The sequence below is a fragment of the Pipistrellus hanaki genome (genome assembly GCF_964339955.1).
Source record: "Pipistrellus hanaki genome assembly, chromosome: 21".
NCBI lineage: Eukaryota > Metazoa > Chordata > Mammalia > Chiroptera > Vespertilionidae > Pipistrellus > Pipistrellus hanaki.
This window is the reverse complement of record NC_140523.1, coordinates 9,398,391-9,412,762: the sequence shown is the minus strand read 5'-3', so window position 1 is coordinate 9,412,762 and position 14,372 is coordinate 9,398,391. Positions and strand designations below refer to the sequence as shown.

Here is a 14,372-nt window from a genome sequence, read left to right as displayed (position 1 = left end):
TCATTTCTAGAAATACCCTATTTCACAGAGTTGTAGAAATCCTCCCTTCCTCCAATTCTAGAAATCATCTCTTCCATAGAATTATAGAAATCTCCGATTCCACAGAATTCTAGAAGTCCACTCTTTCACAGAATTCTGGATGTTCCGTATTCTACAGGATTCCTGAAGTCCTCTTTCCCACAGAAAAATCCTCTATTCCTCTGAATTTTATATGACCTCTATTCCACAAAATTCTAGAAATCCTCTCTTCGACAGAATTCCAGAAATCCTCTCCAGATTTCTAGAAATTCCCTATTCCACAGAATGGTAGAAGTCCTCCTGTCCTCTGAATTCTAGAAATTCCCTATTCTACAGAATTCTAGAAGTCAACTCTTCCACAGAATTCTAGAAATCCTCTCTTCCACAGAATTTCATAAATCATCTATTCCACAGAATGATAGAAATCCCCTATACTACAGAATTCTAGAAGTCCATTCTACCACAGAATTCTGGATGTTCTGTATTCCACAAGATTCCGGAAGTCCTCTCTTCCACAGAATTCTAAAAATCCTCTATTCTGCTGAATTCTATATGGCCTCTCTTCCGCCAAACTCTAGAAATCTCTATCCCACAGATTCCGCACCCCACGCCTGGTGTTCTTGCAACACAAGGGGAGGGACATGGGAGACAAGCACACACAGCGAAGCTGGCCTGGGAAGTCTTGAGAGGCATAAGCTGCAGTTGAAGGCTCTGGGCCAGGGGCGCCAGAGGCCACCAGCGGCTGGAGGAGGCAAGCAAGCTGCTTCCTCAGAGCCCTCAGAAGGAAAGGGGTCCCGCTGGCACTTCAATTTTTGACTTCTGCCATCTGGCCTCTAGGAGAATGCCTTTCTCTTCTCCTAAGCCACCTCGCTGGTCATGGCAGGGCATGGCGAATCAATGAGATGCATGGGATGCTGTCCTTAAGACGTGTTGCACCACGTGTGTCTGTCAAAAAATGATTGAAACGTTTTCCTGTAGTAGTGATCAGAATCTCGCGTGAGCTCCAGATATCATACCCGGGCCCGAGCCACAAGGAAAGCAGCCATGGTGAATCTCCCAGACATGGGTCACTTGGCAGACACCCTGGTAGCTGACCTTGTGCTCCCGCGTGTACATCCGAGGACTCCCAGGCACATTTGTTGATTGAGTGGTCTCAAGGCAGCCATGAGTATGTCTCTTTCCTGCCCCTTGCAAATGCCTGCATTCTCACAGACAATGCTCCTTGAAGGATGCTCACCACCACCATCTCCACCACCACCACCACCACGAATATTCCGCCACTCCTTAGGATCTCTCCAGAGCTGGGCACTTCTGGAGTGCGGGTGGGGGGGTGGGGGAGAGACTTGCATTGGCGCGCTTTGACTAGCAGAGGGTGGAAGGGCCTGCTGAAGCCTTTTCCTGATTTGGAGAGGACTTGGGAGATTCAGCAGGTGCCCGGGGAGCTCCTGCCCCCCACAACTCCACACACCCCCACTCTCCCCCCCCACACACACACACACACTCCTGCACACACACCGGTGGCAAGAGCCATGACAGCCCTACAGGGAGCTTTTTGGAATGCTTTGGGGGATCTCTTGTGCCATACAAACCCCCAAGGGCTCTGGGATGTTTTCCTGCAGTCCTAGCCACCCTGAGGGCATGATCCAGCCAGGTTCACATCAGCACAGCTGGACATGCGCCTCCAGAGGGGGACCTGGAGCCATTCCTGAGATTAAATCCTGGGAGTGGAGACCCAGCGCCTCCACGGGGCAGAACTGGGTCCCGGGATTGCAGGCAGCTCTGGGAAGCAGGCTCCAAGGGCTGATGGGCTGATGGGCTCCAGGAGGCCCGGCACCGGAAACGAGAGACTGAAATCAATACCCACAACCACACCCCTTCACCCTCCTTCCTCCCTACCCCCATTCTCTCTCCCCTCCCACCCAGCTTCCAAATGACCCTCCTCGAGATTCCCAGCCATAAAAATCAGGATGATGTGCAGCCTAGTGGATGGGGCATGGTGAATAGGGAGGCGTTCCTAGGACTGAAGGGTCACCAGTTCCATTCTGGTCCAGGGCACCTACCTGCATTGCAGGCTCCACCCACGACTTTCCTTGGTCGGGCTAGGTGCGGTAGGTGAAGTATCTTTGTGTCTCTCTCACATTGAAGTTTCACTCTCTCTAAAGATTAATGGATAAGTATCCTTGTGTGAGGATGTACAAGAAAGAAAGGAAGAGGGGGGCGGTTGGTAATGAAATTTTTTAAAAAATGCCTCCATACTTACAATTTGAAAGCACCTACATGGTTTCAGGAGTATCCAACTTGGCCAAAATTGCGGAGTCCTTGTGCCGCCCACCACTGACACCTGACCAGGCGCCAGGAAATTCTCCCCACCCCCACCCCCATGCCCACCCCGACCCAGCGCTGAGCCCCAGGCTCTCCTGCAGGCTCCTGGACTTCTGCTGCTGCTGACATCACTTGCACTTGAACACAGACTTGTGCCCCTTCTTCATTATCTTCTTCTTCTTCCTGTTCACCTTGGCTCCCCCTCTGGGACCAGGGCCTTGGTCAGTGCCCTTGGCCTCCCCGGAAAGGACGTCCCCAACTGGACCGTTGAGCAGGCGTTTGGTCCTGGCCCCTCTGCCATGGGACTGGTGAAGGATAATGGCTTCAGCGGGCAGGGCACACTGGAGCTCGCTGAGATTGAACTGAGGCTTGGGCCAGGGAGGCTCCTGGAGCCGAGGGCGCTGCTCTGAGTTGTTGTGCTTGACGGGCTCCTCGGACCCGGGACCTGTGAAGTCGGGGGCACTTTTGGGGGCCCGGTTGGGTGGACGCCGCCTGGAGCTTGTGCTCAGTCGCGGGGTATCTGGGTTTCCCCCTTCTCTTTCCAGTTCACTGGTTTGCACGTAAAAGAGCACATAGGCACGTTGGCTCAGGGCCACAGAGGCGTCACAGGCAGTCACCTGGTCGTCGTCCATCTTGAATCACCCCCCGCCCACTGTTCGGACATAGCAGAAGTAGTGGCCGCCGTGGCAGGTGCGGCCCGAGTGGACCAGCACTGCGTACAGCCGGTACAGCAGCGGGTGTGCGCGGCGACTCCGGGACGGGTAGGGCCGCAGGTCCAGCTGCTCCGGGTAGCGCACGTCCCACTCCACCTTGTCCTCTGCCAGCGCCGAGAACCGCTTCAGCACCAGCGTGAGCACCCTGGATGCCGCGTGCAGGCGCAATGTCTTCTTGGCCGGAACCTTCCGCAGGCACTGGCCGCACTGGTAGCCGTCCAGCGGCTCGGGCCTCACTAGCAGGTCCAGGGCCTGAGTAACGCTCTGAGCCACCTGGATGTCTAGGCCAACGTCCAGGTAAGGGTCCAGGGTGTCAGACACGCCCTGGCAATGGAGACACTGGACCCGAGATCTCCAGTGGCCTCCAAAGATCCCGCGGATCAGGGTGGTGTCCTCCTGGGACACCCGCTGTAGGGCGTCCAGCGTGAACAGGAGGAACTCGTGGGCGTCCTCCTGCTGGTACGCGTGGAAGCCTGCCAGCAGAGCCCCCTCGGGTACCATGATGTGCCCGGGCCACAGGAGGGCCCGGGTCACGTGAGCCTGCAGGGCGCACAGGGTGCAGGACGCCCCACGCTGCCCGCAGGCCCTGGAGTGCAGCCCTGACAGCAGGTAGCGGGCCAGGGGCGGGGTGTAGCTGAGGCCCTGCAGGGCCGTGTTGGCATAGCAGGTGTTGCCCAGGTTCCAAAGCCCGGCCCCCACCGTGCGGGGTCTCCCCGCGCTCCAGCTCCCACTCGAAGGGGTCTCCGCGGGAGCCAGTGGGCCCCGCGGGGTGCACCCGCTTTCCCTGGGCTCTGCTGGTTTCTGAGTCCTGCGCGTTCCCCCAGGGACTCCCGCAGCCCCTTCACCGAATGCAGAGGATTCGAGCTTCGGGGGTTGCCTGAGCTGAAACTCCTCTTCCAGGGGCGCAGAAGCAGCCTCCATGTCTGAGGACAGGGTCTTCACGAGATCTCTCTCCCAAAGCAAGCTCCCTCGCAAAGCTCAGAGGACAGGGTCTTCTCGAGATCTCTCTCCTGAAAGCAAGCTTCCTTGCAGAGCAGAGGACAGGTCTTCACCAGATTTCTCTCTCAAAAGAAAGCTCCCTCACAGAGCACAGAGGACAAAGTCTTCCCGAGATTTCTCTCTAAAAAGTTACTCCCTCTCATAGCACAGAGGAGGAAGTGTACTGGGCTGAGAAGCTCTGCAAATGAAGGTCCTTGCCTCCCCACCCGCCCACTTATAAGCCCAGAGCATGCTGGGAGGAGCCTCGAGCTCCACCAATCAGCGGCCCCCAGGCTTGATGAAATCATGTTTAGGGGGCGGGCGCTCCTGTCCCAGCTGCACCCAGACACACCTTTCAGGTGGGATTAACTGAGGGATCTCAAGTAGCAATAATCTCTTTAAATGTAAATGGCTTACAATGTAGTGTCCAACTCAATCAGAGAAGGGGCCAAAATCTAAAATCCAGCCTAAATCGCGGGCCGAATGGTTTACTGAACAGTCATAAACTGACAATGTCATAAACTGACAGCGGAGTGCAGTGATGACAGCGTGGTGCGGGCCACATTGCAAGGCCTGGCGGGCTGGATTTGGCCCGCGGGCCTTGTGTTTGACACATGTGGCATGATCCCATTGAGATACAAATGGAGCCCTGTGCATGTGGCTCAGTAGATTAGAGTTCCTGTGAGGCATGGGGAAGCCTAGGGCTCCATTCTGAGTCAAGGGACTTTCTAGCCATGACTCTGGTAAGGGTGCTTGTGGGAGGGAACCAATCCATGTTTTTCTCACATATCTCTCTCTCTCTCTCTCTCTCTCTCTCTCTCTCTCTCTCTCTCTCTCCCTCTCTCTCTCTCCTCTCTAATCAAAAACTAACAGATTTTTTTGAAAACATTCTTTAAAATTAAACAAGCCAACATTTGCTCCACCACTGGTGTCCACCTCATGGTCTTCGGCTGAGGGAGATGAACAGATATCAAGAAGTCTGTCTCATAAATTAGCCCACACACCAAAACAAAAAGAGGCACGGTTCCCCTGCAGTGCCTCAGCAGAAATCATGGCTTTTAGGAGAGACTCCACCCTGAAACAGGAAGAGGCAGTTCAGATGAAGAGATGAATTTAGCAATGACATCTCATAGTTTCCTTTCATTTAGCATAGGGGTTTAGCCCCTTCCAGGTAGTTTGGGGTGAGTGTGTGTGTGTGTGTGTGTGTGTGTGTGTGTGTGTGAGAGAGAGAGAGAGAGAGAGAGAGAGAGAGAGAGAGAGAGAGTCTTCCTTTCCTCCAGATATTCAACCTCCAATTTTTAGGAGGCTGGTAATTTGTCATAAGTCAAGGGTAAAGGTAACCACATACAAAAAGTCTCCAGGAGGTACACAAGAAATAAGAGAAAGCAGCAATTTGAACATAGCACTGCAGAAAGTCCTCAAGATGTTGGACAAGAGAGCAGTAACATAAAAAAAAAAAAAATAGAGGAACAGAGTACTCTAAGGCAATCAAAACCCAAACAATGACAATAAGTCCCAATAGTCTCTTTAAATGTACATGGCCGACAAGATCCCATTGAGATACAAATAGAGCCCTACTGGTGTGGCTCAGTAGGTTAGAGCATCCTGTTAGGCATGGGAATGCTGAGGGCTCCATTCTGGGTCTAAGGAGTCCTGGTCAAGGACACACAATTGGCTCTGGTCAGGGTGCTTGTGGGAGACAACCAATCCATGTTTCTCTCACCTCTCTCTCTCTCTCTCATAAAAAAGTAACAACATTTCTTTAAAACGTTCTTAAAAAGTAAAGAAGCCGACATTTGCTCCACCACTGGTGTTCTACTCATGGTCTTTGGCTAAGGGCACTGTACAGAGCTATCACCAAGTCCGTCTCATAAAGCAGCCCAAACTCCAAGAAGAAAAACGGCCCATTTTCCCATCCCCTCCCCCAATGCCAAGCCTGTACCCTCTTCTCAGTTTGTGCATAAAATCAGCAGCATGTATCACCTACTGTTTCATTTGTAACACCCTGTTTATAATTTAGAGGCTTCTAGTCACAATTTATAAAACAAGGAATTGGTTGGGTTGTCCCTTGGGGAGATCAGGGCCATCCACTGTCCCGGTGACCAACGTGCACCTGGGAAAGCAGAAATCACAGCCAGTTAGGGGAGACCCCACCCTGAGACAGGAAGAGGAAGTTCAGATGGTGATCTGAGTCTGGGAAAAACATCTCATAGTTTCCTATTCTTTAGCATAGGGGTTTTGCTTCCAGGTGGTCTGGGTGTGTGTGTGTGTGTGTGTGTGTGTGTGTCTTCCTTTCGTCCTGATTTTCAACATCTAATTTATGGGGAGGCTGATAATTTGTCATAAGTCGGGGGACCAGGTAACCGCACACCGAAAGTGTCCAGCAGGTACACAAGAAATAGAAGAAAGGAATTCAAACATAGCACTGCAGAAAGGCAACAAGTTGGACAAGAGAGCAGTGACATAAAAAAAGAGGAACACAGGACTCTAAGACCAGTGTTTTTCAACCTTTTTTGGGCAAAGGCACACTTGTTTCATGAAAAAAATCACGAGGCACACCACCATTAGAAAATGTTAAAAAATTTAACTCTGTGCCTATATTGACTATATATAAAGTAATTCTCTTAAATAGGAATCAAATAAACACAAAGAAAGTATTTTATAATTACTTCATTATGAAATATTAAGTAAACAAAATAGTGAAAAATTATAAAATTCTTGTCTTGTCTGCACCTACAGCACACCAGGCAACACCTTGCGGCACACTAGTGTGCCACTGAACAGCGGTTGAAAAACGCTGCTCTAAGACAACCAGAAACCCAGACAATAACACAAACATTTAAGTAGCAATAATCTTTTAAAATGTAAATGGCTGATATGCTTCCATTGAGATAAAATGGAACCCTATCAGTGTGGCTCCCTGGATTGGAGAATTCTGTCAGCATGGGAAAGCTGAGAGCTCTATTATGGGTCAAGGGCACACACTGGTTGCAAGTTCTACCTCTGGCAGTCTCTGTTCTAGGTCCATGTGGGACACAAACAATCAAGGTTTCTCGCACACCTTTCTCTCTCTCTCTCTCTCTCTCTCTCTCTCTCTCTCTCTCTCTCTCTTTCTCTCTCTCTATCTATCTATCTATCTATCTCTATCTCTATCTCTATCTCTCTCCTATCTCTCCCTTTCTTTATCTCTCCTTTATCTCTTTCTCCCCCTCCTTTCTTTTTCAGTCTCCACTCACTCTCTTTTTCTCTGTTTCTCTCTCTCTCATTCTCTCCTTTTTTTTCTCTCTCTCTCCACTCTCTCTCTATTCATTTCTCTCTCCTTTTTCTCTATTTCTCCTCTCTCTTCTTCCTAATCTTTCTCTGTTTCTCTGTCTCTACCTCTCTCACCCCAGTCTCTCTCTCTGTTTTTCTCTCTACTTCTTTCTCTTCTACTCTCTCTCTTTCCTCTCTCTCTTTCTACTCTCTCTCTTTCCTCTCTCTCTCTCTCGCTCGCTCTCTTTTCTCTCTCTCTCTCTCTCTCCCTCTCTCCCTTCTCTCTAATCACAAAGTAACAAAATTTATTTAAATCATTCTTAAAAAGTAAAGAAGCTAACATTTGCTCCACCAATGGTGTCCTCATCATGGTTTTCAGTTGAGGGGGCTATACAAATATCATCTAGTCTGTCTCATAGAGCAGCCCACACTCCAAAGAAAAAAAGGCCTGTTTTTCCATCCCCTCCCCCAAAGCCAAGCCTGGCCCCTCTTCTCAGCCTTGCCCATCCAATCAGCAGCATAAGACACCTACTATTTTGCTTGTAACACCCTGTTTTTCCTTTAGAGGTCATGGAGAAGGGAACCTCTGGACACAATTCATAAAACAAGGAATCAGTTGGGTTGTCCCTTGGGGACATCAGAACCATCCACTGTCTCAGTGACCAACGTGCTCACAGGAAAGCAGAAATCATGGCCAGTTAGGGGATACCCCACCCTGGGACAGTGAGGCAGTTCAGAAGGTGAACTGAGTCTAGAAATGACATCTCATACTTTCCTTTCCTTTAGCATTTCATCAACCAGGCCACTGTCTCTCATGTGGAGTCTAATAAAAGTCCCCTGGGGACAGTCCTCTTAAGGGCAGGAACGAGGCTGTCTGTCCATTAAGGTCTCCCAGCCCTGGGGATGTGCAGCGGGTGCAGTAGCTGCTCCATCAAACGACTAATCAATGATTGCGCCTCCCCGCGCACCCTGCCCCCAGGCCCTACACACCAAGCGCGCCCACACACACACACACACACACACACACACACACACACACATGCACCGACGCAGGCACGCACGCAAACACACGTAAACACAAGCCTGCACAAGGGGCGGGGCCTGAGGGAAGAGCCCCATAGGTTGTGACGTGTGGGAGCGTGTGCCTACCACGAATTTAAGGAGGCGATCACAGGGCTGCTCGCCAGAGCTTCAAATGCAGAGGGCCCAGCAGCATCCAGGATGCAAGAACCCGGGTCTCCCAGCGGTGAGTCTGGGCCCACTGTGAGGTCCTAGGAACCATAGGTGGGATCCTGTGGTGGGCGATGGAGACCCCTGGGCATCCAGGCCGGGGCCAGCTCCTCTGTCAGGCTTAGTGCATTTTGGGGGTGGGACGACACTGTCGGGGTGAGGGCCGTGGGTGGGGAAGCCTGGGTGAGTCTGAGGGCCCCACCTTGCCTAGCTGTGGGGCCCGAAAAGAAGAACATGAGTGCTGGCCTCAGGCTCTTTTGGGAGTTGCAGACGAGGAGCCCTAGAGAGGCGGGTGTCCCGGGAGGGCAGGTTCTGGGTCAGGGCCCCTGGGCCACATACCATACGCCGATGCACAAGTGCCGTTCTCCAACACCCCCCCACACTCAAGCCCGAAGCCCCCACCTGCTCACAGGTGTGTGGCCCAGGCCCGTTGGGCTGCGGACAGTCCTTGGAGCTCCTCTGACTCCCTTTCCCCCTTCTTTCAGGCTCCGGGCTGTCCCGGAGCGCCCTGAGGAAGAGGAGGCGGCAGCCATGCAAGGTGTTCAGGACAGAACAGCTGCGGGTCCTGGAGACATTCTTTAAGGGGAAACCCTATGGGACCTTTGATGAATGCGAGATCATGGTGGCCATGATGGATCTGCAGGAGTATCAAGTTCAGGTACAGCCCCGACCCAAACCCCAACCCCAACCCCAACCCCGGAATCACGCCATCTGCTCAAACTGCCCACTGCCCGCCCACTATCCCAATCCATGCCCTACCACGGTGCAGAAGGGTGGTGAGGGTTGGGAGCGATAGGGGTGTGGGGGGGAAGGGAGAGGGCGGAGATAGAAGGGCGTGGGAAGCGGGAGACCAGGCCAGAAGGACCTAGTGCTGCCCAGGGTCACCCGTGTGGTTCAGGGCCTGGCCCCTGAGTCCACCTCAGCCCGGTCTGGGACAAACTGGCCAACACGATACAACCCCTCGCTTCTCCCACTCTCGCCCCCAGACCACCGGGCCTCTGGGAACACAGGGACTCTCTCACGCAGACCCCTTCCCGGTTTCTGGGTTTCCTGCTCTCTGCGCCTTTCCTGAGCCCACGCCAACCCAGGGTCAATTGTGGGATCTGGGGGCGGAGGGAGAGGTTTCAGGCCAGCCCTTCTTCCCTGAGCCTCCTCACCCCCTGGCGGGAGATCGCAGGTGTGTGCACACAGAGCTTATCCCCTCTCACACTTGCTCCCTTTCCCTTCCCTCTCTCCCTAGTTGTGGCTCAAGAACCTCAGGGCCAAAGAGCGCAGGCTGCAGAGACCACCGCGCGGGCAGAGAAGCCCTGGAGCCCAGCTCGCTTTGCCCCAGGTATTGGGAGCCTGTGCCTCTCAGCCCGCACCTGCGCCTGCGGACCCTGCCTTCCAGGAGGGCCTTGAGCTCTCTGCCAGCTCCGTGCTGCCCCTAGCAAGTCTTCCCAGCAGCAGATGCCAGCGCCTCCAGCTACAGCCAGGCCTACTGGTACCCCGCCCAGGGCGTCCTGGACATGTCCCCTCTGCACCTGCACCTGCTGCCACTCCTGCTCCCGCTCCCGCTCCAGCTCCAAATCCAGCTCCAGCTGAGGCCACAGTCTGGCCTCAGATCCCTGATGATGAAGACAATGCCGAAGATGACGTCAAAGCCGCCAGGAATGCCTCCACAGACCCTGATTTCACAGAGCTGCTCTCTGCCCTAAAGGGCTTGCAGGAGTCCTTCTCCTACCCTAGGCCCTGGTATGTATGACTTTGTGGACAACAGCGACGTGGACCGACGTGTTCCCAGTTACCAGGTCTCCAAGGGCTTCCGTCCCCGCCAAGTCCAGCAGATGCCGCGGCACCCTAGGGTGTGCGCCCATGCTGGGCCGGGTGGGCACCAGAAGCGCTGAGCAGTGCCTCTTGGCCCCCAGTTGCTCTAAGCATCCACCTTGCCCCCACTGCGCATGCGCGTGGTGTCCTGGACAGGGGGGCAGGAGTCCGGAGGTCTGCACCTCCTCGCCCAGGCTGCCCCCATTAGGAACTGCTGCCAGAACTTTCCAAGGGACCCGGCCCAGCCTCCATGCTCCTCCTGGCAGCGCGCCTTGGCACCCAGAGGCCTGGGATAGCTTTTCCTGTCTGCACATCTGTGATTCCTGGCTGCCTTGAGCTTCTCCCATGGCATTTCCTGTACTCCCACAATGGACCCCCTACTCGTGGCAAAATTGGACAACAGGAGGAGTCCTCACGTGTTTGGCCTTTTATTGTAATAATGGCATGCATATAGGGCTCCTTTTTCTTCATTAACTGCAGTTGACTCTATTTCCAGGCAAAGAAGTGTCAAAAACATTTGTCCGGTCTGAATTTTTTTCAATCGGTAGGATTTCTGAATTTTAACGACTATTTCAGTGCTTCCCATTGCCTTTTTATATATGTGTTTGTCCTTTCCATCTGTGACAAACTGATGCTGTAAAACCGAATTAATTTATTAATAAAGGTTAAAAATGATTTTGACGAGGTGGTTTATTTTCAAATTGACATAAAACTCTACAGAAACCCCCCTGTCCAACACCGTCTCTGCTTTCCCGGTTGTAAACTGTTCTTTAATACATCTAGCATGAATGTGTTTGGTGTGAGGTGGTGCTTTAGCTTCCCGGTGGTTTGGGGTGTGAAGTCTCCCCTCATTAGTCCACTGAGGTCATTCCCATCACATCTAGACACAGTACCACACACCCAGTAGATGCTCACTAAGCATCTCATGAATATGGGATGATTTCCAGAGAAGGACTGGGGGAATGCCATAAGGCAGAAGGTTCTCATTCTTGCTGGAAGGAACATAGAGTCTGGTAGCAGCAGATGTGGCAGCACCCCCGGAGAATGGAGAACTTGGAGGATAAAGGGGTGGATGGCCCTGGAGAGTGGACTGGAAGCAAGGGGTGAGTGAATAAAAGAATGCCATGGTCCCCATACTCATGGCAGCATGAGGAGCCCTCAGCAGGCTCTGGAGGGACAATGCCCCCCAATGACCCCGTTATGGAAACTTCCAGCACCTTAGCTGCTTCCAATTCTGAAGACCTGACATTTTCTCATTGTCTTGTTGAGGAGGAAGGGAAATTCTGTGAGCAGGGGCGTCTCACAAGCACAGGAAGTGAATGACATCTCTCTCCTGTGTGGGAGAGCCTCTCTTTAGCCACATCCCTCCCCCTCTCTCCTGAGTTGGAATCCTGTGCCTCGCCAAGGCTGTGGATGTTACTGAGCCTGCCCTGGTATGTGGATCAATCCAGGATCTGCCCCAGTAGCAGCTTGGGAGACTTTGGCTGACTACATGTACACAAATCTCTGATCTGGCATAAGTGCAAAGTTGAGATTTGTGAATTACAATGTCCATCACTTTTACCTTAATATAAGTAGTATAAAGGTAAAGATGACATGAGATAGAGTAATGGGGTACTGACATCGGGGATGAGTATATGGGGCTCTCAAGATACAATTCTGTACATTTCCATATATTCAAAAGTTTTCTAAATAAAAAGTTAAAAACACACACAGAAGCCCAGGCTTGGAGACTTTTACAGGAAAGAAAAGACATGGAAGCTGGTGAGGTGCATCCCCATACACTGGCACCTGTGAGAGCACACCCTCTCAGTTCTTGGGTGGGAGGGAAGAGGAAGAGGGGGCAGAATTCCCCAGAGTAACAGGGACCCCAATGCTGACATATGGTTTCCAGAGCCAAGATCAGCTGGGCATATCCTCCTCCCCTGTCGAACTCTCCTGCCCCTAGGCCTGCACCAACCCCACATTGCTGAGGGAGACATTCCATTCACTTCTCTTCCTTGTGAAGTAGCAGGTCCAAAGGAACCACGAAGGGCCAGAGCAAATGGTGACAGAAGCCTGGAGAGCTGCCTAATCACCCCAAAAATTGCTGGCACCCACCTATGCCTGAATGCCTTGCTCTGCACTTCCAGGAGCAACACAGCAGGTTCTTGTAGCAGCTGTGCTCCTCCATGAGGGCCTGGTACTGCACTTTATTGATGGTCTCCAAGTGCTGGCTGTTGTCTTTTTCCTTCTGGAGTTCCATCTCCATCACTTCCATCTGCAGAGCCAAAGACCCAGCCCTTGGGAAAGTCCATTTCACGAAGTGAACTTTACTACAAAGCAACCTCAAAACCCACAGACCACTTCAACAGGATTTTTCTCAAGGAAAACCCTTCCTCCCCATTACCAAGGCTGGAAGAGTGGGAAGAGGGAAGCCTGGCCCCTGATGGCATCACTGAGCCATTGCCCCAGCGCTGGGCTTCCTTCCCTGGGACTTGTGATAGTCCCAGGCAAACCCACCCTGGAGGTTTGACAGGGTGACCTGAGAAAGGGAGCTCTGATCTGCACAAAGGAAACAGACCAAATGTCATTGCAAACACCTGTCAATTGTGGCAGCAACTTACTCTCATGGATCCTTCTTTTCTACAAGCTGTATTGTTTATACTGAAAGAGTAAGTACTTTTAACATCAACGTATAAACATACACATGGTAGCATGTACACATCCATGGGGCATACACTTTCAAAACCAGTCTGAACCAAAACCAGTTTGGCTCAGTACATAGAGAATCTGCCTGTGCACTGAAAGGTCCCAGGTTCAATTATGGTCAAGGGCATGTACCTTGGTGCGGGCACATCTCCAGTAGGTAGGGGGATGCAAGAGGCAGGGGATCGATGTTTCTCTCTCATCAATGTTTCTAACTTTCTATCCCTCTCTCTTCCTCTCTGTAAAAACTCAATAATATATACAATCTGAGTATACAGTATTAATTCACTGCAACACAGACTCTTGAATACAGCACTGAGAAACCCACCACAGCATTGGAGCTTCTCTGTAAGCACATCCTCCCATCTTCAAAGTCAAGTGGACTTCCTTGGCCAGCAGCCATCTGGATCCTTGGAAAAAAGAGCAGTGTACATCTCTCTCTGCAATGCTGCACATCTAACAGCCCTCATTCTGAAGCCCATGCTGAGCCTGGAAGAGGGGGCATGGAGTCGTTTCAAAGTTCCAGTTGGAAAGGGAGACCTGCTCACCTCTGTCATATCTAATTAATACTGGGAATATTTAGGTTTCATGGATGTAGAGACTTGGGTGCATGGAGAATGCTGTTATTTCACATGGTAAACATGCTGGATGATATCAGAAAATGCCTGACACTTCTGACTGGTAACTGATGGAATATAGGACGCAAGGACTATGTTCAGAAAGCCCACTGCATGGGCGAAAATATTTGCCAATGTCATCTCCGACAAGTGTTTAATCTCCAACATTTACAGAGAACTCATACAACTTAACAAGAGGAAGAAAAACAACCCAATAAAAATTGGGCAACACACCAAATAGGTACTTTTCAAAAGAACACGTAAAGAAAGCCAAGAGACATATGAAAACATGCTCAAAGTCAGTAATCATCCAGGAGATACAAATCAAAACGACAATGAGATACCATCTCACATCTGTTATGATGGCTATCATCAACTTCTCAAGAAAGGACAAGTGCTGGTTGTTGTGGGGTTGAACCATGGGTTCAAAATAAGACCACCGGAGGCTGATGATTAATTAAAAAGCAGGCAAATATGTATTGAAATATCTGGCCAGATCAGAGAGCACCACACACAGGTGGTCTCCACATGACTGCACCGTTTCAGGGGTAGGCAACCCCCTTTTAAGGTTCAAACCACAGGAATTTTCCTTTGTTCTAAACTCTAAATCTTAAAGACTACATTCTACAGACTGGGGTCAGCCCACAGGGTCGTTGCTAGTCACATCCTGCTGGACATTGGAATGTGGCCCTATCTTGCGATAGCTGATAATACAGAAGGAGAGCTCAGAGGTTATCTAAAGTTTCTA

General features: G+C 51.5%; 1 pseudogene across 1 annotated transcript; it reads right to left on the bottom strand.

Annotated features, from left to right (window-relative positions):
• Nucleotides 1–2,468: 2,468 nt before the first annotated feature.
• Nucleotides 2,469–3,974, bottom strand: LOC311614303 (ubiquitin carboxyl-terminal hydrolase 17-like protein 6; annotated as a pseudogene). The gene has a single exon. The product of its transcript is annotated as a ubiquitin carboxyl-terminal hydrolase 17-like protein 6 (transcript).
• Between the last annotated feature and the right edge of the window lie 10,398 nt (nucleotides 3,975–14,372).